The sequence below is a fragment of the Grus americana genome, chromosome 1, assembly GCF_028858705.1.
Source record: "Grus americana isolate bGruAme1 chromosome 1, bGruAme1.mat, whole genome shotgun sequence".
NCBI classification, from domain to species: domain Eukaryota; kingdom Metazoa; phylum Chordata; class Aves; order Gruiformes; family Gruidae; genus Grus; species Grus americana.
In genome coordinates this window covers 197,203,289-197,228,167 of record NC_072852.1, presented here as the reverse complement: position 1 = coordinate 197,228,167, position 24,879 = coordinate 197,203,289, and the positions used below count along the sequence as shown (strand labels likewise).

Sequence of the window (24,879 nt, the reverse complement as noted above, 5' to 3'; positions counted from 1 at the left end):
CAATACCCCCAAGTCCTTCTCCTCGGGGCTGCCCTCAATCCATTCCTTGCCCAGCCTGTATTTGTGCTTGGGATTGCGCCGACCCATGTGCAGGACCTTGCACTTGGCCTTGTTGAACTTCATGCGGTTCGCACGAGATCCCCCTCTCAAGCCTGTCCAGGTCCCTCTGGATGGCATCCCTTCCCTCCAGTGTGTCGACCACACCACACAGCTTGGTGTTGTCGGCAAACTTGCTGAGGGTGCACTCGATCCCACTGTCCATGTCACCGACGAAGATGTTGAACAGTGCTGGTCCCAGTACCAACCCCTGAGGAACACCACTCGTCACCGTTTTCCACTTGGACATTGAGCGGTTGACCAAAACTCTTTGAGTGTGACCATGCAGCCAATTCCTTATCCACCGAGTGGTCCATCCATCAAATCCATGTCTCTCCAATTTACAGACAGGGATGTCATGCGGGACAGTGTCAAATGCCTTGCACAGGTCCAGGTAGATGATGTCAGTTGCCCTTCCCTTATCTACTGATGCTGTAACCCCATCATAGAAGGCCACCAAGTTTGTCAAGCACAATTTGCCCCTAGTGAAGCCATGTTGGCTGTCACCAGTCACCTCCTTGTTTTCCATGTGCCTGAACATAGTCTCCAGGAGGGTCTGCTCCATAATCTTGCCAGGCACGGAGGTGAGACTGACCGGCCTGTAGTTCCCCGGGTCTTCCTTTTTACCCTTCTTAAAAATGGGGGTTATGTTCCCCCTCTTCCAGTCGGCGGGAACTTCGCCGGATTGCCAGGACTTCTCAAATATGATGGCAAGTGGCCTGGCCACTTCATCCACCAGTTCCCTCAAGACCCGTGGATGCATCTCCTCAGGTCCCAAGGACTTGTGCACCTTCAGGTTCCTTAGATATTCTCGAACCTGATCTTCTCCTACAGCGGGCGGTTCTTCATTCTCCCAGTCCCTGCCTTCTGTGACCTGGGCAGTGTGGCTCAAGCACTTGCCAGTGAAGACTGAGGCAAAGAAGTCATTGAGTACCTCAGCCTTCTCCATATCCTGGGTAACCAGGTCACCCGTTTCATTCCAGAGGGGACCCACATTTTCCCTCGTCCTCCTTTTCTCACTGACATACCTATAGAAGCTTTTCTTGTTGTCCTTGACATCCCTGGCCAGACTAATTTCTGTCAGGGCTTTGGCTTTCCTAACCTGATCCCTGGCTGCTCAGACAGTTTCTCTGTATTCCTCCCAGGCTGCCTGCCCTTGCTTCCACCCTCTGTAGGCTTCCTTTTTTTGTTTGACTTTGCCCAGGAGCTCCTTGTTCATCCATGGGGGCCTCTTGGTGTTTTTGCTTGACTTCCTCTTTGTTGGGATGCATTGCTCCTGAGCTTGGAGGAGGTGACCCTTGAATATTAGCCAGCTGTCTTGGGCCCCTCTTCCTTCCAGGGCTTTGTCCCATGGTATTCTACCAAGCAGATCCCTGAAGAGGCCAAAGTCTGCTCTGCTGAAGTCCAGGGTAGTGAGCTTGCTGCACGCCCTCCTCACTGCCCTGAGGATCCTGAACTCCAGTCTCAGAAAGTTCTGACAGGAGAGAGAATTATGCTGTCAGGCAGATTTTGCCCTGTGAATTCTTGCGATGTATTAGAGTAGCAAGGAGGCAATGAAGGTAACCTCCAGTTTAGAGGTTACCCTCACTCACTATTGGACTCTTGCATCTTTTCTTACTTGATGACCCAGTTGGCAGCTTTCAGGCTTCTGTTTTAATGTTTAATTAATTCCATAGATATTTCATATGGAGATTCATTACACAGCGTGACTCTAAGTTAGAGTTCCTTTTTTTTCAGTCCTTTTTCCCCCACAGTTAGTGCTTATGTGGCTTTTCCTAGTAGTGGTGTGTTCTGGAGCAAAGTACACCTATCTCGTCTTAACTAAACAGCAGCCCATGAGACACAGCGTTACATAGCAAAGGTAAAATGGGAAAAGTGAGGAGAACAAGGCAATTATGAAGAAAATACAGTAGGATCCTTTTCCTATATCTAAGTCCGAAAATGAAGAAATGTTCCTCTTTTGTTCAGCCAACCAAGTGAAAATTCCTGAGGGGTAAGAAGCAAACAATTCCGACCATAAATGAACTGTGAATTATATTTGCAAATAACATTTTTAATTATGCTTGGCATATCGGAACCTCCTGCTGGTGGGAGCCCAATGCAAGAGCCTGTAAACCAGAAACCAACCAGTTCAATGTTCATTGAGTGTTTATCGCCTATTGTTTCAGGTTACGTTGGTAGTTTGTTTAGCCATTCTTTAACAAGAAAAGAAAGAGGTGAGAACATTGCTGATTCATACTTTTAAATGAACAGATTTTAAGGATGCAGTTCTTAACACCATGTGAATAACATAAAGGAGACTCAGTGATGTGACTGCTGTCCCACTCTGAGGCAGCAGTAAAAAAATGCAGGGGCAAAGTCTGCAGCCCCAAATGTTTGAAACCATGACTCACACATCTAAAACTCCTGAGAATAGCCTGCATGATACAAGGTGATTTTTTGTTTGCTTTATTTAGTAATAAATTGGGGTTGTCCTATTTGCCCTCTGTCTTTGAGCCGTTAGGATTCACAGGAACACGCAGCCCATGTTTGTAACTTATTTGCTGGGGCTCCCACATACAGCATTGTAGCTGAAAGTGCTGAAATTATGTCTCTGGTGGAGTGTCTAACAATCTCTAGCTATTTAGGTGTATAACTATCACTATTTTCCATGGTAGATAAATGACCAAGAATTCTGAGCCCAAATACCATTATTTTAAAGGTGTTGAACTGAGGCAGAGAGATCAAGACCATCTTCCCCTTCCTTTTTCTCATTGGCTATAGTTACAACTGTAAGCTGTATGATGCAGAGAGGACTGTCTTCATCTATATTGCACTGTGTACCATACAATGCCACTGGGATATAAATAATAAACAGTGATGATATACAAATTCAGATAACTAAGTAGCTGCCTCTGCCTTTGCTGCTTTGAGAATTTGAGATCGTCTCTTTAGCAGGGGAATAAGGCAGACATGTAAAAATTGAAGCTTTCTTTTTGAAAGGAAGCTTTGTACCTTATGTTTGAAAGATACTGTGATTATTAAGACCCCAAGAGAAATTAAATTGTGCATGGCTCAATTTGAAAAATTGCTTCTTAAGGCATTCAGAGTGCCAGTGCCAATTCCGGATATTTTGTTGGTGTTAGGGGAAGAACGGCAAACAAACAGAAAACTCCAACTTATATTGTGAGAAACCCAGGAGACAAAAAAAAAAAAAAAAAAGGAAAACAACCTAAATCTCAGAAATAGAGAAGATTCGTGAGCTGCTGTAGAAATAGGCTATTAAAAGTGATCACCTTTTATAAATAATCCAGCAAATTCTGGAGTCTGTGTGTTTCTCCATCTGTTGTCCCCACAGGGCTTTGCTTGGTTTAATCTCTGCTGTTGTATGTAGCCAACTTGAGTAAAACAGTGCCGGTGTTTCTGTTGAAATCCATGTGCCCTGCCAGCCAGCAAGGTCCAGAGATGGCATTTCTAAGAAAGCAGGACAGTTTAATATGTGAAAGGCATGTCCAAATCACTTAAAACATTACCGTGAAAAAATCCAATGCTTTCATCCAAACACCTAAATAATAAATGGAAAATGCTGGACCTTGAACTGGATGTCATTCAGTGCAGATTCGTTGAACTCTTGTGCTGGTTACCAGGATAAATACAGATGTAATGCATGTTTCTGTTTATGTCTCTATTTGGATGTCTATTTTTTTCTCCCTGGGGAAGTTCTCTTCTGACCCAAACATTTTCATAATGCAAGCAAATATCTGCAGTAGTTATTTTCTTGCTAAAACAATTCATTTCCTTATTACTGAAAGCATTAAATAGATGTATATAGTGCACAGGCTTTGAATATATGGGAACTGTAAATAGGTAATACTGTAAGCTTTGAAATAAGCTGATTTGAAACACTGTGTAGTTGTAGAAAATCCTTTGGTGTAGAAAGAGGTATAGCAGTAAAATAACTTTGAACTTTAGTTAATTCACAGTTTGTTCTCAGAGAAGATTCTTCACTGAAATTTCTTTTCAGTGTGCTCCTAAATTTCCTATTTTACTGTGCCAGCCTTCAAAAAAAAAAAAAAAAAAAGATGACAAGCAGAGGTTGTTTCCCTTTCCATCCCCAAAATCTTTATGCTTTTATTGGGAATGAGCTGAAGGTCCTGTTTGACTTAACAGCATTTTCTCTTGTGTTGAGTCAATGCCCTCAGAACCACAATCACACCACCAGTTATTATCTTCCAGCCTCTGTGAACACTTGCTGTCCCCACTGCACTGAGAAGCATCTGCATGATTTTTCTCTCTGTACCCCCCATCCTTCCCACCCCTCCCCAACCACTGAACCACAGCCAACATTTCCTTTCCACTCCATGGGTGCTTCCCTAGGCCCTCTGCAAACCAGTGACTGCATACACACTGCCGGGCTGTCCTTCAAACGGGAGGGAAGTGGGAAATTATAGAAACAAGCTTCCAGCCATCTAGAGGCTGTGTCTACACAGGGCCTGTCAAATCAACCAGCAAAATACAGTGGGCCCAGGCAGGATGAAAGCGGAAAAGAAATTACCTCCTATTAGCTGGTGCACAGTCACGGTGTATATACTTTTAGTCTGTGGCAAAAGCAAAGCACTGAGTCACAAGGCTTTCCTCGCAGACATTTAACAGCATCGGTGCAGACAGCCATTGCAGGGTAGCTGACACTCAGCAACTTGTCACTCTGCGGTAACTTGTCTGTGTGCCTGAGGCTTCTCATTTTTGGTTGTGCTGCTAATGTACATCCAAGGTTGTCAATGGCCAGGGTAGGAGAGTGATGCTTGTATCCAAAAACATGCCCTGAAAACACAGTCTCTCGGAGAACTGCAGTTAGAAACCTGCCGTATAAATGACTGTTTTGATCCCCCATTAATGAGCTGCCTGGGGAGCATATGTGGGGTATCTGTCCTGGTACAGGAACCTGGGGACAAGGTAGGCGAGTTGGGACATGAAGCCGTTTCGGAGCAGGCCGTGCCCCGTTCGGGGCAAGGCAGCAGCTGTGCAGGAAAGGTGGGTATGCCCGAGCCCTAGGAGGGAGCAGGACTGAGGGAGCGATAAAGCACCAGAGGCCCTGGGACCATCCCTGCTCTTCAGCTCACTTCATAGCTCGGTGCAAGAGGACTGCAGGAGCAGCACCTTCACTGACTGAGAGGAATGGAGAGTTTCTGGCAGTAAATTTTGAGTGAGATGAGTGATATGTGACTGGTGTAATACCGGTCTGTGTAGAGTCACCAGTCTGCGCTGAGCACAGCACACGTGTAACTGCGTAACTTGCTCTATCTGTCTTTTTTATTCTGTGCACCATCAGTTTGGCCATGGATTAGTCTTTCCAATGCCAGACAAAAACTTCCTTAGAAGCCACCAAATAACAAAAACTAAAAAAGTTTATAGCCTTTTTTGTGTCTAGACCATGGGTGCACAAAGCAATTGCTTGGGCAGTTGACACGCTTCAGTGCCAAAATAGGAACTCACAGCGGGAGAACAGGAAACAGATGTGGGCAGAGGAGGATGGAGTCTTCTGTAAGTAGGACCTACTGTTGCTAGAGAAGTTTCCATTCTGTATTGATGATCTCTTTTTTAGGATTCACATATCAGAGGAGGTCACTCATGGTTGTTCCCACGTCCATCCCTCACTGTGTTTCCATCTTTCAGCCAAAGATTTCAGTCCTCCAAGTTCTGCTCAAGGCTAAGAACGAATTGTGTGGTGAGTAAGTGAGCCCTTGCAATGGTTTCATCATTTTTTCTGTTTTTTTGGATGTGCCTGTGTCCTTCGATCTCAAGCTGTAGTGTCCATCCCAGTTTCTTGAAGGAGTTTTTCACCTCAGATGAATTATGAAACTTTCAGTCTCTGTACAAAGCTTGAAGGGAATTGATTTCTCTTTCCAGTTCCATTACATGGTGCTGAAGTCTTCTGTGACTACCTTGGTGCTCACAACGCAACAGCAGCTCACTATAGTAAAGCACCCGAAGGGCTAATCTTTCCCTCTGGTAACAGGGTATTGAACTTACATTAGAGATCCCAAAGACCCCTAGTAAACCTGTTTTCAAGTCCCGCTGGAAGGACTAACTTGGTACTCCATTTCTGAACCCAGCGGAGCAGACTGCTGCCTGCAGGCAATGTACACTTGGGCAGCACCTACACTGATATTTTAGTTCAGAGTAGGAGTGTGCTTTGGGAGCAATCGTCCCCTTAGCATGCTTCGATTCACTTTACAAATTGGTCTTGGAGCACACAGATTGGATTCTCTTTGAACGTAACTAAACCAAAAGACACCTTCCAGGAGCACCCTCCTGCACTGCTCCGGCTACTGGGCTGCTCATGGGGTGGTACTTAGGTGTTTCATTCTGTGAATCCATTTGTTTTGCTCCTCATTATGCCACGGATAGGCATCACTTTATCATCTGCATAGCCAGTAAGAAACCTTCACAGAGGTTTGAAATAGAATTTCTTTTCAAGTTACAACTGCAAAACCAGAGATTTAGGGAAATACCTTAACTGACAAAGTCAGAATTCTCATCCATGATTTTTAGTGCAAGTATCTGATTCACTACCACCTATGGAGAGGAGGAAAGAAAAACAGCGCTACTTTTTGTAAAAGCTTTGTCATTAGTATTGCTAAAGTGCTACAGATTTTTTTCAGGCTTAACTCTGCACTGAGAGGAAGATTAATCAAAATCTTATTGGTGCTCTTCAGAGGCTTAATTAATCGATTCAGACCTTGTGATAAATGAATCTTTAGCATCAGGGATGGGGACAAACTCATGGAACAAATCAAGGAAATAAAGGATGTTCTTTAAAGTATAGACTGGATAATTGTCTGCCTGAAGGTATCCTGAAATCAGCTTACTGTTGTATAGAATCTAAAGTTGACAGATTCACCTTGATGCCATATTATTCAGTCTTGTTAATTTTAGTTAGGTTCCTAGCTCATACCTAACTTGCCAGTGAGCTAATTTGTTCTTTTCCCAGTGTCCCAATTAATTTTGCAGTCACCTGGACACTGTGCAGTTATTTTCAAAAGCTGGCAATAATGTTTGTTGCATTTCATCTTTCATCTTCTTATTTGTCTATATTGATATTATTTTGACATTTTCTTGTCGTGTCACTTAATTTTCTTCGATGTGCTTTGACATAGTTTTGTGTTTTCCAGAATGTATCAGGTGCTCCCCATAGATTCCAATTAATGCTGTTTTGAGGTTGAGTTTATGACACGACACAGCTGTTGTGACAATGCTGTCATCTTCAAGGGAATGTAAACGAAGGTGACTTCAGCTAAGCAAACATCTACAGCTGCTGTAGTCACCACTTACTTAAAAGTCAGTCTTTGCTCAATGTGTACCACTGACACTATCTATTTCTTGTCTTATGCTTAAGAAATGAGCATTATTTTCAGGTTATTGATAGCAAAATTGAAGATTTTTAGGTGGGAGTGTTATGTACCAAGGCTGTTTTTTGAGCAGGTGATCGCTATACTCAAAGACAAGTTGAAACCAGCTTGGTGTTACATATAGACACTGTCATGTATCCAGACCTGCCTTGAAGCCAATTTGCTGCAGTGCAGCTATTACTGGTCTAGAGTCTTACTTCAAACTGAAGATCATTTGATGCTGTTTTATAAATGCATTCAGTTAGCTCTAAGCTAGCAAAGCTCTTACATGCAGGCTCTGTTGGAAGCCCAGGAGTGGTCCCATGAAAACCTATCAGACAATTCACAAGTTTAAAGCTGTTCACTCCTAAGTGCCTTTGTGGAGTGAAGCCTGAAATCACTTTGATGGCATCTATCATTTATTATAAATGTAATCTGTCTTTAACAACTAGTGACTTACATACCTAAAAAATCTCCCTTTAAAAGTAATTTTAAGGGCAAAAGACTATTTCATTCATAGTGATCCCCTCAAAGATCTCCCACTGCAATAAGTTTGGGAGAATAATTTCTACTTAGACAGGAATGACTGGATAAAATTGTCCGGCTTGTAGTCACAGTGGTTACACAAGAGGTAATACAGGCTAGATGATGCCAGAAATCCCTTCAGGCTCTAAAATCTATTAGCCTACCAGATAATTTACAAATGGAACAATTTATGGAGTGGGAATCTGTCTACTGTGCGTGAGGAAGGAAACGTTAAATTCTGCATCATTCATTCTGATAGAGACCCTGTTTACACAGTGTCTGCATGCTTATTGCAAGGGAGCAAGAATAAATTAGTGAAGACTGTTGAATGCTAATGTAGTATTATTCAGGCTATCTGTGAGAAAATTCTTCTCTATATTTCATGTTGGTTTTTAATGCATTTCTTCTGCAACAAATCCAGCAATATGGAATATTCAAAAATAAAGCCAATGATAATGAAATATCATGGGTTGGGCAGGACGGGGACATTGACAAATGAAAGTAATTTGCAACAGTGGTAAAGATTTAGGTAATTGCAATAGCCTACAGGGCTGCAGGTTGGATTCTTCATAGCAAGCTATTCTCACAGCTATTTTCAAGGATCTGCTTACAGCAACAGACTTTTAAATTTGTAGAAAAGGAGGGCAAGAGACATTATGAATAAGTATGAGTTTATCCCATTAGTTTTAATGAAATCTGATAAAGCTGGAGTGCCGTAATTTTTACAGCTAAGCTACTGTCAGGTCCCTGGGGGCACTAATAGGCCCTCTTGGCCCTGCCTGACCTCCCCTGGAGCCTCCTCCCACCCTGCCCATGGCCCAGGACCCCATTCCAGCCCCCTGGGGCCGTCAGCCCCTGCCCCTGCGGTGCTGCAGCAATGCCAGTCTCCAGCTGCCACAGCCCTGCCCAGCCATCCCAGGGCAGTGTCTGACCCTGGGTACCCCCCCTGGGCCTGGCCATGACCTAGGGGCTGACCTCCTGGCTCGGCCCTGGACCTGCCCCATCACGACAAACTTGCCTGATGACTTGGGCGCTTGGTTGACCCCAGGTATCGTCCCCACATCTACCCTGCTTGCCCGCATGAGCAAGTGCCCAAATGAATTGTTTCCACCACTGCAGAACTAGATGATTAAAAGGAAAAATGATCCCAGTGATTGATTTCATCTGCTCAGTCTCGTGTTACCTGAGTGGCCAGTCCATTTCCTGAGCTCTGCTTGCAGGTGTGTTCTGAATGCAGGTCTGTGTTAGGCAAAATTCAGCTTCCACAGTGAGGTGGGCAGACAGGTACCTTCAGAGAGGGCTTAGCCCAGTCTAAGACCTGAATCTGTCTTTGGATGTCTCTTTCCTTCTCCATGGACTGTGGGTTCCCAGCCTCCTCTTTCAAGTGCTGACAGCTAGGGCTGGTGAATACAGCTCCAGTATTAGCGTCCAGGTAGTTTTAGCAGTAGTTTCTATGCACTGATTTACTGTAATTAGCAAGGCCTCACTGACATTTTCTGCCTAGAGATTTGGTCACCTTCCTAAAAAAAGGCAGATTCTAAATTACGTCCTAATAAACAGCATTAAATACTTCCCTAAGCATCAGTTTTCACGGTAAAAAATTGCTGCAGTGACTGCAGAGATGGCTTTTGTTACCCCAAGGAGGGAGAAGGATCTAGACAAACGTGAAATGGGAGGGAACCTGAGAAACAGTCTCTTTATTTGTGTCGTCTATGCTATGAAATGTGCTTTCTGCATGGATCTGAAGTGTATTGTGCCAAATTTGGAGGTAAAGCAGGTGCCAGTATAAACTATGTGTGAATAAAAGAAATTTGCAAGGATGGAGTTACGGAAAGGGAACTAAAAGAAATTATCCATACATCATCCTATAGTAATTTAATTTATTCTACTTTATCACTGTTGACTGGTTGCTCCTCCTGCTACAATCTTTCCCTTCTGCTCATCAGCATGGCAATCACTGGCAATCATTTACTTGGAGTCTTGCACTTAGATTACGTCCAAAATCATCTCACCAGAGCGCTGATCCAAACCTCTTTCAGGTCAATGGGAGTTTTGCCACTCCCTTCATGGAGGTTTGGCTCAGACCCAGGTAGCTCCCTGCCAGCACGCACCATGGGCTCACCGCTGTGCTGGCCCTTGGAGCTGGTGAAATGCTCCAGATGTAGGACAGGACCGTGGCTTTATTCCCACCCAGAGCCTTACACATAGGGAAATGTGGTGAGAAATGAGGTTCCTAGGAGGTATTGCAAACCTAGGTTTGGACAGCCCATAAGCAGATGGTCAGCTCCTGATCTGAAGGATTCAGTTAAAAAAGGAAGAGAAGGAAGGGTTCTGGTGCAAGGGCAAGGACAGGCAAAAGCTCAGTTGTTCTGTGGTAGAAAGTGATGAGGATGGAATAAAGGAGAATGGAAGGAGGAAGAAGATGAGCAATATGAAGAAAATAGTTTGATCCTTTCAAAATCATCTCGTCATCATTTTAATTACGTAGAGAAAAATGTGGTGACTTTAGCTCTTAAAATGCTAGACTCTTAATTTTTGTTTCTCTCCTTGCTTTCTTGCTGTTGCCCCTGGACTGTCACTGTATCTTCTTCAGAGGAGCTGGCAAGCAGCTCTGGGTGGCACCTGAGACACTGTGGAAAGCAGCTGACTGTGGGACTCGCCAAATCCTGGAGGCTCTCTGTCGATGTGAATACCAAACCACAGCTCAGGGCTCTCAGTACGTGGGCCATTAATGCACTCTAGAGAGCTTTCCAGAGTAATTTTTCTTTAGTGAAATTAATATCTTCCACTTGGACTTCCTTGGGTTGTGCTCAAAAGATTTTGGCATCATCCAAACTGAAACTGGAAAGTAGACAGTTCCTGCTTAGCATTCAGCCTAGAAATAAAACCACGTGGGGACGTCTGACTGAAGGATTCAGATGGCTTTCATTTGCATTCACCCAGTGGCTACAATGCTAAGCTGCTTCACCTCCTTCTCTAATGCTAATGTGAATTAAATGATGCAGCCCCGGTTTTGCTGTCAGATACTGCTACCACATGCTTTTGAAGACTGGTGGGTCTCTGGTGACTTCAGAAGTCTGCCAGTGCTGGATCCACCTGGTCATTGGAGCAATGAGCAGGTCTAAAAGCCTGTCACATAACGTGAATGTGAATCAGTGATCCCCGCCAAAGGAGCCTTTCTCCTTGGTGACATGAGGCCTTGCGCAATGTTTGGGTGGTTGGCAGAGGGGTGGAAGGTGACCACAAGGAGCCCAAATGAAGCAAATGTAACTAGGGACCCATAAGTGGAAGAGCTTGATGTAGCCATGGTACTGAGGAAGGTGGCTCCACAGTGGTGGGACCATTCCCCTGACACATGGACCCAGCTGCCACTTACTCGATGTCCTTGCATGGATGTTAGTGTTTCTTTGCCTGTAACAGGGGACAGTGATATAAATTATTAGAGATACTGAGCATTGAAATTGCTCTCAATTTCTTTATTAAGAATAGGCACTTCTGAAAAGCCACCTACCTCTGAAATGACTACTGAGGGAAGAAATGTGATTGACATGAAAGCTGAAAGATTTGTGTGTGCTGCTCTCACTTGCACCAGCAGGTACTGGGAGAGACGGTGAGAAGAGTCAGTCCCTTGGGGACTGTTCGGCTAACATGAAAAGGGAGCCCCAAGAATAGCTCTTTTTTCCCCCTCTCTGTGACAGTCCTGGGGGAGGTGGTCTTGCATTATACAAGTTCGTACAGCATTTGTGTGGGTTTTTGTGATTCTTTTACTGGGAAGGTTATTACCCTCTGTCCCAGAGAAAGCTATTGAGGACATACCTGCCACGAGAACAAGCTATTGCTACAGGAACCCAGCTGTCCCTGTGGGCTGGAGCCAGCATAGTAACAAAGCTGTGTGTTTAAATTATACAGAGGTGGTTAATGAGTTTTCACCTTGTCAGGAGCACAGTCCAAGGTTAAAGAATGATGTGTCCCAGAAACGAGAGTGAGAAAAGCTGAGTTTTGAAAATATACAACCTGCAGGGTGATCTGGTATTTTAAAACAAAACTCTGACAGGATTTTCCTTTTTATGGAAGCGAAGCGCAGCATTACAAAAAGCAGGAGACGGGCACTCTGAGTGCAGTGTGGCTGCTAGAATATATTTAACACGTTATTATGTTATCAGTGGAAGTGTTTAATGAGATTTAATAGATGTTTCCAAAGCTGTCCTGTCATGTTTATATATTCAGATAGGAGCTGTATGAAGTGGCCTGTGATTTATTTGGCTGGCAAGCCAGGGCAAAGGGGGATTTCAGTGTTTCATGCTACATCTCATCAAGCAAATCTGTTTTCATTTTTTGCTGAGATTATAAATGTTGAAATGAAAGGAACAGAGCAGATGCAGTTACTTTAGATTTTGGGAGGCATTTGTATAATCTGCCACTTGACATTTTGATTGCAAGGGTAGTCTTATACATTATCAAGAATGTACATGTTCAATAGATTAGTATCCAGTTAATTAGTGGAGGATGAAAAAAATCATATTTACCCAAAAACAAGGGAGGGGGAAAGATTTGTAACTATTTATGAGAAATAGCTTTTGACTTTGAATGTAAGGAAGTCCCATCCCTGCTGTGCCACATCCTCAAAGCCGTGCTTGCTTCCTGAATCACCCATCCTTTGCACACTTGGATGTGAAGCTCCATCCTCTTCTTTCACCCTATGCCCACAGACCAGAACCCCAAATCAATGTCCCCACCATCCTGATTGCCCTCTTTCCCTATTCCTGATAGTCTCAGGTAGGTAATCCCTGTCTCCACAGCCCTGACTGTTTTTGACTAAATTTTCTAGTCCCTGGAGGGCAGAGCCTACTGTGAGCGGTGGGCTGGGAGTGTCTGCCTCACGCTGGCACAAACTTCTGTTGTCTGGTAATTGGCATTCGCTGCCTGTGTAAAAGCTTTCACTCCCACTCTGTTCACACTCCTGCTTGCTTTATTTCCATACATATGCCACTCTGGACCATTTTGGTTTTGTGACAGCCGTATTTAAGGCCAGACTCCAGCACACATCTCTAGGTTGCTCATTGAAAGCAAGGCATGAGTAGAGTACAAGATGTATTTTTAGAGCAATATTCCTAGAAACACCTTAAATTTTTTTGAATGGGCATAAGACTAGAAGCTTGTCATAGGAAATCATCACCAGATTAAAGTGTCTCATGAGAGTCTTCAAGGCTCTGTACAAGACCCTGTACTACTCAATATTTTTAGTACTGAACTTGAAGCCAGAATAAAACTTGCAACTCACACAAAGACTGTAGAAAAGCCTGTAGAGATAAGGGGGCAGATCTACGGAGCAGTCTGGAGTACCGGATATGTTGGCTGTGTTGCACAAAGTTGTATTTAAGTGTAATCAAACAGATGCTATACATCAGGAAAACAGGGATGCTGATAATAGCTTAAGAATGCCAGTGAGCGTGTTGTTGAATATGAAATTCTACTTTGGTGCTACAGCAGAAACAGCCGTGAGATGTAAAAGACTGATGAGTCAAAAGGGAATTGAACTCTGTACTTAGCATTAGTAGAGTTGGTACTTGAGGGCTGCACTCAGTTTATGAATTCATGGTTTTTAAAAGAAAAAAAAAAACCAAACGATAAAACTTCGCAAAGGTTGCAAAAAAGTCACATGCTTTTTCTGAAGAAAATGCTTTACAGTGAGAAATACAAAGGGCATCTTTAATCCTGGATGGTTACCTGATGTTGATCTGTATCACTTGTGTAAGTTTATGCTTTGTCTGGTCCAGGGGGTCCCAGAGCCACAACTTGCACAAGGCTGAGGGCATAATTAGGGCAGGTGCTGATGGATGCTTGCCCTGTTGTCATGCTCTTCCCCAGACTCCTGCTATTGGCCCCGATGGAGAGTGGAGACAGGATGCAGGACTGGATGGACCATTGCTCTTTCCATCTATGGCTGTTCTGATGTCCTTGACAGTTTGTCCAGGTCCTAATATTTCCTTTAAGCAAAACTAAACTTTTGGGCCAATTGCAAGGGCAATCATGAAAAAAACAGAGCCTGTGATAAACATGGGAATGCATACTGCAGCATCTAACAATTCCTTTTGCCCTAAAATCTGTTTCTACTTGCAGTGATAAAGTCTTAAGGTTAATTTTGAAAAAGTAATATCAAGTACATGTATAAAGGCCCGAGTTTAGCTGCATGGTCAGGGGCAGCTTGTTTTAACTCCATAAAGATATTTTCTTCTCCTAAGATATGACAATGTGATCTTCAAATGACACACAAGATTACATGCCTACACCACCTCCTGCTTTGTAACCAGGTCAGTGGATCTGGAAAAGCACCGCTCTCTACAGCTCCCTGAAAGGCTACTCATCTACCCAGCTTACTATGACAGAGATCTCTCGGTGTATCTCTTCAGTGCGTATTCATCATTGCCTTCAGGGAGGCCTGGAGATGCCTCCCTGCTGCAGTAGGAAGAGGGCAGGATTTGAAAGAGGTTGCTACTCACTGCCTCTGTACAGCTCCCTGCTGCCTAGGGTGCATCCTGGTATGAGGCATCCAAGTGACCCGACTTACAGAGCTCTGGATTCCACCAGGAGGACCGGGATGAAAAAGTCAGGCATTGCAATGGCACCTAATGGCAATTTATTGTTGGTGTCTTTTTTTTCTAGGGTCTGGGCATTAGCCTCTTTGTGCTGTAATTCATCCTCTGTATAATAGTCTGTGAAATAATGGGGGTAGCATGAGGTTAAATATGTTTAAATTGTTAAAATATGTTAATTTGTGAACCATTTGGGTAATCCCATTTAGTGATGGGGTCTTTGCCAGTGCCTTGGCAGATCTGTGTGCTGCATACAACCATGAGTCAGTCTAGAGGATCAGTCAAGAAAAGAATCACAGCCATTGTGCCAAACAACGATGGAAAAAAGTCCTCCTAGGATCATACTGACAGCTTGGGCTTTCCCTTCAGAAAATCTTATGGATTTCCTGAGTCCAGCAGGGTCACAAAGATGGAAAGGTTCATAGAAGTGCTTGGTAGTGGTAAAGCACAGCTGTAATGCTTCTGATGGAAGGGTGGATAGTCCTGGTGTCTGCCCTCATTTCTTTCCCTGCAAGCATAATTAGTGTACCTTAGTCTCTGTCACCAAAGATTCATGGTCAGACACCCGGGGGAAATGGTCTGTGTCACTACTACTTCCTTTAATTGTATCAGATGCACATTAACTGGCAGTGTCTAGACACTTGTGTCCTAGAAGACAGCATTTAAATCTGAATCGGAGAGAAAGAACATGGCTGCTAAAACACAGCCCTTCCTCTCTTGATTCATCTGTGCGTTCAGTCTCCGCATTTTAGAGTGCATTGAGTTTTCTAATTGTTGTTCATTTACAACATCTTTAATGCATAGTGTTTTATGACGGTGCCTTATGAATTAGTTATCGGTGACAGCAGAGCTATTGCAACCATTAGTTTTGACAGTACCATAATCATTTAGTAAAGGCGATCACCTATGCTTTTATAATCAATTTTTACTGTTCAGATCACATTTGCTCTAGTTTATTTCATTACTATGCACCTTTTCTAGCTGGGCTTATGTAATGTGCCAAGCTATGTTCACAGATATAATAATGAATGTTTACTTTAGTGTCTGAAAGGCGAGAGGCATGGTTTCTCCTTAGTTTCTATTAATTTCCTAAATTCTTGCACTGCACAATACCATGAGTTTTATTTGAGAGATGTATTGGATTTGCCACGTAGATTTTGTTGGGTTTTTTTTTCTAGTAGGGAGGTTCAGATGGCTTTTCCCTATGTCTTCAGAGAATAGATGAGAGAAAAGCATGTGAGAGAACTGCATGATTTGCCAAACATCCATAGGTGGAGAATCACAACTGAAACATCAGAGAAATTTCTAGAGCCCACTGGCACCTTGCTGCAGTTTTGGCTGGAGGCATGAGAGAGCAGGTTAGAATACCACACGTCAGAAAGCTGCTGGTTCTTGAAAGTGAATTCTGCAAGGAGTAAAACTTTTCCCATTTTTTAAACATCCCATTGAAATGCAGCAAACACCAGGAAATCGCTTCTTACATTTTGTGTATCTTTGTCACGTTCCTTCTGTCTTGCAGATGTTAGGGTGTAATTGGCACAAAGAAAATGGCTTTCTGTATTGTTTATTTAGGAGATGAGAAGCAAAGGTGTACTAAAACCCCTAAACACAACGAGGCTAAGAATAAGACCTTAATATTCACAGCCAAACATTTTTATTTGAGCCTTATGTTGTGTGCACATTAGTAGGAGTGAAACTGGGGACTCAGTTTGTATTTTGCAGTATTACACACTGGGTTGGAATAATAATGTTAGAGTTTTGTGTTTGGCTTGCAGATGGCTCCCCAGCAAAAGGCTTACATGTATGCACAGCAGTTCGGTTTCTATATCACTGGAGTAGAAAGCAATTTGGCATTTGGCATTCATTTCAAAAGAAAAAAGCTGGTAAAAAAAAAATGTCTCTCTGGTAAATAAATAGTCACAGGACTTGAGCTTGACTAGTAGGTGTAAATCAAATAACATGTCTAACACACCAAATTCCATGCTTATTTACAGGTGAAGCGGGCTGTTTAATCATCTGTTATTTCTAAAGGGTATGCTGTCTGTGGCATTCAGCATAATTTGAATGGGTGAGGGGAGATTTGGAAGTGGTTTGCTTTCAAACTTGTAGGAAGATTTTTACTTTACTTTCTGTGAAGTATGGATTTATGGGAAAGGGAGTGAGTTAAAAATATGTTTTATACTTATTGATTTGTAATATTCACACTCAGAATGTTTCCAGGCCTTTCAGGGTTCCTATTCCAAATTATTTGCATCAAGCATTAAAAACTAAGGCTTAAGGCTCAGTTGGGCTGGAAAACAAGAATTCCATCTCATGAAGAAATGTTGCAGTTCCAAAACTTAGCTTCATTTTGTGTCAAAATGTGTCTAAATGAAACAGCAAACTTTTCAAAATATACTCACTAAGAATGATGAGATGGGTAATGACAAGAGCACCCTCTTGGGATGCACCACGTATAGGTATCACTGCTTCCCTGCTCCAAGCACAAGCAGGGCTGGAGCCTGGACTTCGCATCAGCCGCGTCGATTACTGGTTATTCTGGGCCGCCGTTGAGTTCTCTCTGACATGGCATCTACAGGCCATTTCAGTTTTTACACTTATGATGAACCAGCAGCATTCTGATTTTTCAGGTCAGATGAGGTCTTTCTTTCTCTGGCTTTTATTAAAACATCTACCCTTACTTGGACTTCTTGCAGGTTTCTTGAAATAAATACATTTCTGCAAAATCCCTCGGTCTTGCCAAATTGGAGTTTTCTCCATCAGCTCTTGATTTTGTTCCACAAATATCTGACAGCTTGGATAAACCACTTGTAATATCTTCCAGCAAGTAACTTCACATTTTCTCCCCTGGCTTAAGAGAGGATGTCAGAGAAGTTGTGAAGTTACCTATGGAAGATTACTTGTTGGATGTCTTCCTATGAGTGTGGAAGAGCTCCAAATAAATAGTGGCAAAGTTCCCTTGCTTCTTGCGTTCAGATTCCCCAATAAAATCTTTCCTGCTGTGACATTTTCAAAAATGTCAGTGCTGGTTATACAGAGGGTAGGCTGTGGACGGTCCTAGTGCTGGTTCGATTCTCTCTGCTGTTTCCTTCTCTGCCAGCTATACCTGCCTCTTGCGCCCCATGTGCACATCACAGGGCTGCACATTTTAAATAGACTAGCCCTAGGACTTCTGCATGCTAATAGCGACTTGCACACCAAAATGAAATGTATTGGGGAATCTCAGCTTAGTCACACTGGCAAGTTTGCCTGGCTTAAGTAAGCAGAGGAAAGCTTTCCTAGGGTAAGATAGAACAACACGCCTGATTTACATTACAAACAAAATCCTTATCCTAAAATATCCTGAAAGGATAGTTCAGCAGGGCTGAAATCTAGACAGACACAGTCTCAAATATTTCACATAACCCCAGCCTTTATAACTGTTTGTCCTAGATCCAGTCAGTAGGTTTAGGTTCATGAAGGAATTTTTCTGCACATCAAATTAGCAAACACTATCAATTTTTTGGTTTGGTTTGGGTTTTGTTTGTTTATAGTCTCTTTTAGGGTCATCTCAGCTGTGTTACATAATGGACTTTGTTCCTACAGAAACCTAAGAAAAATTATACCATTGATTTCTTCTGGGTTTTTAGGTGGTTTTTATTTTGCTTTTTTTTTTTTTTTTGTGCATGCACATTGTCATTTTTGAGGCTTTTAGTCTTTTATATGAAAGATCTTAACTTTGTTGGAGCATGTTATAGCTTTATAGCTTTTTTTTTTTTTTTTTTTAATGGCTTGTATTTGTCAGGTGCACCAGAGTGGATGTTATTTATACTTTGTTGTTATGCTCTTGGGACTCTCCTTCCCAGATTCAAGAAAAAAAAAATCAATCATTTCATCTGGTCTTTGGCGTCTTGCAATAGCAACAGGCAGATTGTATTTTAGTACATTGGGAAGAGATATTACAACAGCTGTAAGTGTTTTGGGGCAACAGCAAGGACAAGTAATGGAGACTGGAGAGGAAGTAATAAAAAGGACACCCCCTCGCCAATCATTCTGGAGTGGGCTTGGTGTGATTCATTTAATATCCTGAAAAAAAAAAATCATGAAGATGTCATTATCTCCTTCTGTATTTCAAATTAACCCAGTGAAAACCCAGCCAAAATGCACAGATTTGAAACCTGACTTATTGCCTCACAGGATACCTTGCTGAAAAACTGTGAAAAAGGGTGACAGATTTTGTGGGATTTCCTCCCTCCCATGTTTTGGAAATGTGGGAAAACATGAGGAAAGCCAGCTAGATAAAAAACAACAACAAAACAAAAACCAAAACCAAAACCAAAAACCAAAACCCCCAACCAAACAAAAAAACCCCCAACCACTTTATTTCCTGCAGTGATATTTGTAACCAGCTGTGTATAAATGCAATAGAGAGACAAAAAAGAACTGGAGGCATGTAAGACACGAGAAAGACGAGTCCAGAGCTTCTGCTCTTGCCTCTGTTCTTGGAATGCCAATATGCTCCAGGGAATGGGAACCAGGACCCCTGACTCCTCCCTGTTTGGGTGCCTCAACACCTGGGCACAGGCTCATGCTTAGCCTTGATTAGTGTCTGCTCTGCTTTCAGGCACCATTGAATGTTTTGCTGCCCTGTGAAGCAGAAAAAATGATGGGAACAGCAGTAAGAATAGCCCTTTTCGGAAGAGGTGAGAAAATCGAAAGGTCAGAAATCAGAAATGAAGAGACCAGGGGAGACCCATGGGCAGCAGTAGGTCACACTGGTGCATAGCGAGTCCCTGATCCTCCACTGACAGTGACACATCGATGGCAATACCTGGTCATGTCAGTGGTGCGGGACTTGCCAACGGGAGGAGAGAGGAGCAGAGCTCGAGGTGGGGCTGTGTCCTGCTTGCTGTCAGCCTTGTGGTGTGGGACCGGTTTCAGACGCGCTTACTGCAGCTAGAGCTGAGCCAGGGATAAAAATGCTGCTGTCTGTAGCTTGTAAATAAGAATTCACACATGGTGCTAAGCCAATTTGCTGGTGTTATTTCCTTGTTCCTGTTGTTGCTAAAACTGCACTTAGAGCAAAAAGCTGAAGGGGTTGCAAGAGACAGGAGCATAAGAAAGAACTGCAGATGCTAAAGTGGGCATTTGAAGGTCTTTCTTCTTCTGCATCAATCATAAACCAACCTTCATTTCTATGCAAGCACTGATGGACTCAGGATTTATTTTATGGCTGATGAAATGAGTTGGAATTTGCCTGCTCAGTGGCTGGTTCTGCATCCCACATGTGCAGAGAAGTCCTATTGCCTTTGCCAAGGATATTACCAGAGAAAGGTAATGGTCACGGCCACAATATCTCGCTGTCTGCCCAGCAGTGTCTCTAGATTCTTGCACGCTTGAGATGCAGCTTTTCTGGGTAAATTTACCATGTCAAGAAACTAAACATCAGCATTCAACCTTTGCAAAGGCATTTTTATGCTTGTATGTTTTGGGGGAGGGTTTTTTATTTCTCTTTGAAGGAACCAGCTGGGACTGGAAGTAGATGTTTCAAGAACTGACAAGACAACGTTAACTCTACTGGCTTTCACTGAGTGCTCAGTTATCAGAGAGGCAGGGAGGAGGTGAGCAGATGGAGGTGATGCAGGGAAAGTGCTGGGGGATGAACAGGGCAGTACAGCTGTATGTGAAACGTTAGCAGGCAGGGGGATGTGTAAGGGAAGGGACCTGTGCTACAGTTGTGGTCTTGTACACGTCTGAGAGGTAGCTGAGAGGAGCAGCGGCAGAGCAGGGAAGAAGGGGCGGTGGACTGGAAATGGTGGGAGGCATGAACCAGACCCCGGTGAGCAGAGATGCTTTGATTGTAAAGACATGCCTGCATGCCTGCTGAGTGCTTTATATCTCTTACAGACTGGGCTGTGGATAGATAAGGTGGGCCATGAAGAAGAACTGTTGCTGCAGATCTGGGCAGGAGCAGCGAGAGGATCAGGAACACATGTTTTTACAACCAATTTATCTTTGCAAAGCTCAGTCCCATCACAGTCCTCTCTGCTGGCCCAGCTCCTACCCACGATGTCACCTTTCCACAGCACTGCATGAAGATTTGAACTTTAAAAATGCAATGATTTCTATTTCTTTCCTCGGCAGCAATCAAGATTCCCAGTTCAATATTCAGTAAAGAGGCTAAAACTGAAGTAAACAAGTCTCTAGGCTCCAGCCTGGTGCAGGGAGTCTCACTCCCTCAATGGCTCTGCAGATCCATCCCTCTCCCTTTTCTAATTTGGCAGCAGCTTCAGCAGACCTGTGACATCTAAAGTTGTGTTGATGCTGTGGTAATTGGCGAAATGAAATAATTGACAAACTGGCAGCAACATTTTAACCTTCTTAAAATACTCATGGACTTTCAAGGCATGCAAGGTTAGCATGCCACAGAAAGTGTGCTCAGTGCTAGATTTGGATGTATAGCCAGATTATTTTTCTGCCAAGATTTGTGCTCTGAAATGCTGCCAATATTGAGTTATACAGGTGGATGAAGGACATTCTAATGAGACAGCAGCTTATTCACACACTTGTTCTTGTAAAATGGCTGAAAGTTATTTTCATAAAACTTTCAAAAGCAGAAATAGGTTTAAACCATCATGTTTTAGCAAAAGTAAGACATTACACTGAAAATGCCTCAAAATCCGTAAAAAAAGATTTTACACAGCAGTAGACTTGAACAAAACAATAGGCCTTCTTCTCTTTTCAAATCATCCACAGAATGTGTTTACTTCAATTTCATATAACTTATTCTGAAAAGTGATATAAATTTATGTGTTATGGCTGCAAATGGTTTGGTTTTAGTACGGCTATTTGTATCTGCAGGCATAGCGCGACTAGTTGCTTGGAGATGGATTCGCCTGTTCCAATTTGTAGATGTGATTTTTTACACCTGAGCTGGTTCTCTAGACTCCACTTACAGTTAAAGCAAAGGTGGCAGCACTTTCAAGCTGTAGTTCACCTCATCTTGAGGTAGATGAAATTCATCAGATAAACCCTTTCCTGCAAGGGATGCAAAGGATGCTGCTGCTCTTGTTTTTGAACTTTTGAAAGAACATCCCATTGGCTTGGACTGGCTCCAAAGAGTCTCCTCCTGCACAGCTTCACCTTTGGAGGGTCTCAGCCACCAGTCAGGCCTGCATCCTTGGATCCTAGGTGATTTCAGATACCCTTGGAATATGTCACAGAGTGCTTTGATGATAAAAGCCTGCTTCGTAACCCCTTGTAGAGAGCAAAGTGCAGTTTGGAAGCTCCTACCTTAGCCCATAGTGGTAGTGTGAGATGCCGTTGCGTTTTCCACGAGGCTGGGGTGGTGACCCCAGGCGTAATGTAACGCTGGCACCCACGCAGGAGGTGATGAAGTTACATAGAGCCCAGGCCATATTGCTGCCTGCCAGGGTGGGACACAGCCTCTTAATAATTCAGGCAGTGAAGGGGAGCAGTCTGATCAAACTTTGCTAAGTACTGAATAGCTGTTCTGGAAATCAATGCTATTCATGCTCTGCTCTGCCCTTTGAAAGGTATCATTTACTCAGAATATAGCATTGCACCTAGTGCTGCATCTTGTTGTCATTGAAGCATTCCTCATTGTATTTCTCAGTGCAAAGCTAATAGCTTCTATAGAAAAGGAATCCGAAACCTAGAAGTAAAAGAAGACAAAGGTGACAGTCTTAGTAAAACTGCCAGTTCAAAGGTATATTTAGAATATATTGTAATAAAAGAACAATCAAAAGGAAAATGAGAGGCTTTGCTTCTTAAGGTTTTACATGGCCATGGTTCATGGAAGTGAGAATATAGCAGGACATTTTCACTTCACCTGCACTCAAAAATTAAACGGATTGAAGACCATCCTCTGAAACTTATGTCAGCTTGGAAATCATCCTGATAAATTCTTTCAGTCTTCAGAACGAGATGGCGACATGAAAACTGCCCATGGGGGATTGTTCCTGGCGGGAACTAAGTCAGTCCTTTAAAGTCTGCCCTTCATCTCTCTCTGCAGGTCAAGTCCCTGAGTTTGCCACTGAACAAAGGTGAGCTCAAAACCTTTCTGTGTCTGATTTCCAGTTACAGGCCAGTCATTGAAGAGGTTTGTTTCCTGTGCACAAATCCCAGTGCTTGGACTGAGCTCCACACGTCTATCAGGAATGTGCAGGTCTGACATGGTTGAGCTGGGACTGCGACGTGGGGTGGAGTGAGTATCACCCAGTCTTGGCTAGACAGCATCTTTCCTGTCTTCTTCAGGCTACATTGAATGGGCAATCAGCAAGCCCTCTTTATCAAGTACTGATACTATCCGTGCGCTCAGCAACTACAAACACTGATCTTTGGCAAGCCCATGAGAAACTTAGGAAAATTTGGAAGAAAAGTGCTCTTGCGGGGAGCAAGCACAAAGAACAGAGATTGTTTAAAAACTGATAAGCAAATCTGTTAAGCCACTTTAAGAAGTGAGAAAACCTTGGGCATTGCGGAAGAGGTTTATATTAGACAAAAGTGCTGCTGCTTTTGCATCCAAACCTTTAGGTACTTGATCAATTAGGTGGTGTGCTCTATATAGAAGAGCTACTGGATTAAGCAATTATTTTAGTCATATCTTTTATGCTTTGAGATAGCAGAAATTGCTGGCACAGGCACGGGGAGAGGCAAAGGAAGCATAAGGTTTGAGATCTGCTGTGACAACTTCGGAGTACCTTGGGAAGAGAAAATATAACCAAAAACTCTTGGGTCGAGATAAGGACAGGGAGAAATTATTCACCAGTTACCATCACAGGCAAAACAGACTCAACTTAGAAAAAATTAATCTAATTTATTACCAAGCAAAACAGAGTAGAGTAGTGAGAAATAAACCCAAATCTTAAAACACCTTCTCCCCACCCCTCCTTTCTTCCCGGGCTTAACTTTACTCCCAATTAATCTACCTCCTCCCCTGCAGCGGTGCAGGGGGACGGGGAATGGGGGTTGTGGTCAGTTCATCACCTGTTGTCTCTGCTGCTCCTTCCTCCTCAGGAGGAGGACTTCTCACGCTCTGCCCCTGCTCCAGCATGGGGTCCCTCCCATGGGAGACAGTCCTCCACCAACTTCTCCAACGTGAGTCCTTCCCACAGGCTGCAGTTCTTCATGAACTGCTCCAGCGTGGGTCCCTTCCACAGGGTGCAGACCTTCAGGACCCGACTGCTCCAGTGTGGGTACCTCACGGGGTCACAAGTCCTGCCAGGAGCCTGCTCCAGCCTGGGCTCTTCTCTCCATGGGGCCACAGGTCTTGCCAGGAGCCTGTTCCAGTGCAGGCTTCCCACAGGGACACAGCCTCCTTTGGGCATCCACCTGCTCTGGAGTGGTGTCCTCCACAGGCTGCAGGTGGATATCTGCTCCACCATGGACCTCCTTGGGCTGCATGGGGACAGCCTGCCTCACCATGGTCTTCTCCATGGGCTGCAGAGGAATCTCTGCTCCGGTGCCTGGGGCACTCCTCCCCCTCCTTCTTCACTGACCTTGGTGTCTGCAAAGTTTCTTACATCTTCTCACTCTTCTCTCTGGCTGCAAAAGCTGCTGCTTCTCTTTTTTTTTCCCTTCTGAACTGTGTTATCCCAGAGGCACTACCACCATTGCTGCTGGGCTTGGCCTTGGCCAGCGGCAGGTCCGTCTTGGAGTCGGCTGACATTGGCTCTGTCGGACATGGGGGAAGCTTCTATCACCTTCTCACAGAAGCCACCCCTGTAGCCCCCCGCTACCAAAACTTTGACATGCAAACCCAATACAATATGCAAAAACCTTCCTGAGATTAAGATTGTCATTGTTTCACAGATATATTCAAATAAATGAATATAAACCCAGACATTTCAGGTGACTGGCAAGATTTACCCATGTTGCACACCTAGTCTTCCTTGCAGTGTTCTCAATTGCTAAAAAGTACACGTACATTGCACCTCTTCTCATGTATTTTTCAGGTCTGTCTCTGTCTAATGAGGCTTGAGAGCAGACAGTAGTTTCTTTTACATTGAGGACTATGTCACCCAAAGTAGATTAATTGCCAAATGATAAAATCAGAAATGTTGAAATGAGCTTGATGGATTCTAATTAATTATGGACACCAATGCTATAATCAGAGATTGTTCATTGGCTAATGGAGATATTTGGTTTCAGCTGGATAGTCTTTCCCCTTCTGGTTTCACCCATACAATTTCAAAAGGCTGAACTGGGGAAACATAATTCAGAAACAGGAACAACTTCTTCCCTCTGTTATGATCAAACTCACCTTTATGAAATCACTTCATGAAAAGTGATAATTT

General features: G+C 43.5%; 1 long non-coding RNA gene across 2 annotated transcripts in view; it reads left to right on the top strand.

Moving 5' to 3' along the window:
• Positions 1 to 1,939: 1,939 nt before the first annotated feature.
• LOC129215091 (uncharacterized) overlaps positions 1,940 to 24,879 on the top strand; it is a 35,848-nt gene continuing 12,908 nt past the window's right edge. The window contains exons 1-3 of one of the 2 annotated variants that reach the window (XR_008579887.1): positions 1,940 to 2,089; positions 5,678 to 5,800; positions 22,596 to 22,626. This is a non-coding gene — a long non-coding RNA (uncharacterized LOC129215091). Of the gene's footprint in view, positions 2,090 to 5,677; positions 5,801 to 22,595; positions 22,627 to 24,879 lie in introns of those variants that run through there. The other variant, XR_008579886.1, reaches the window with a different exon arrangement.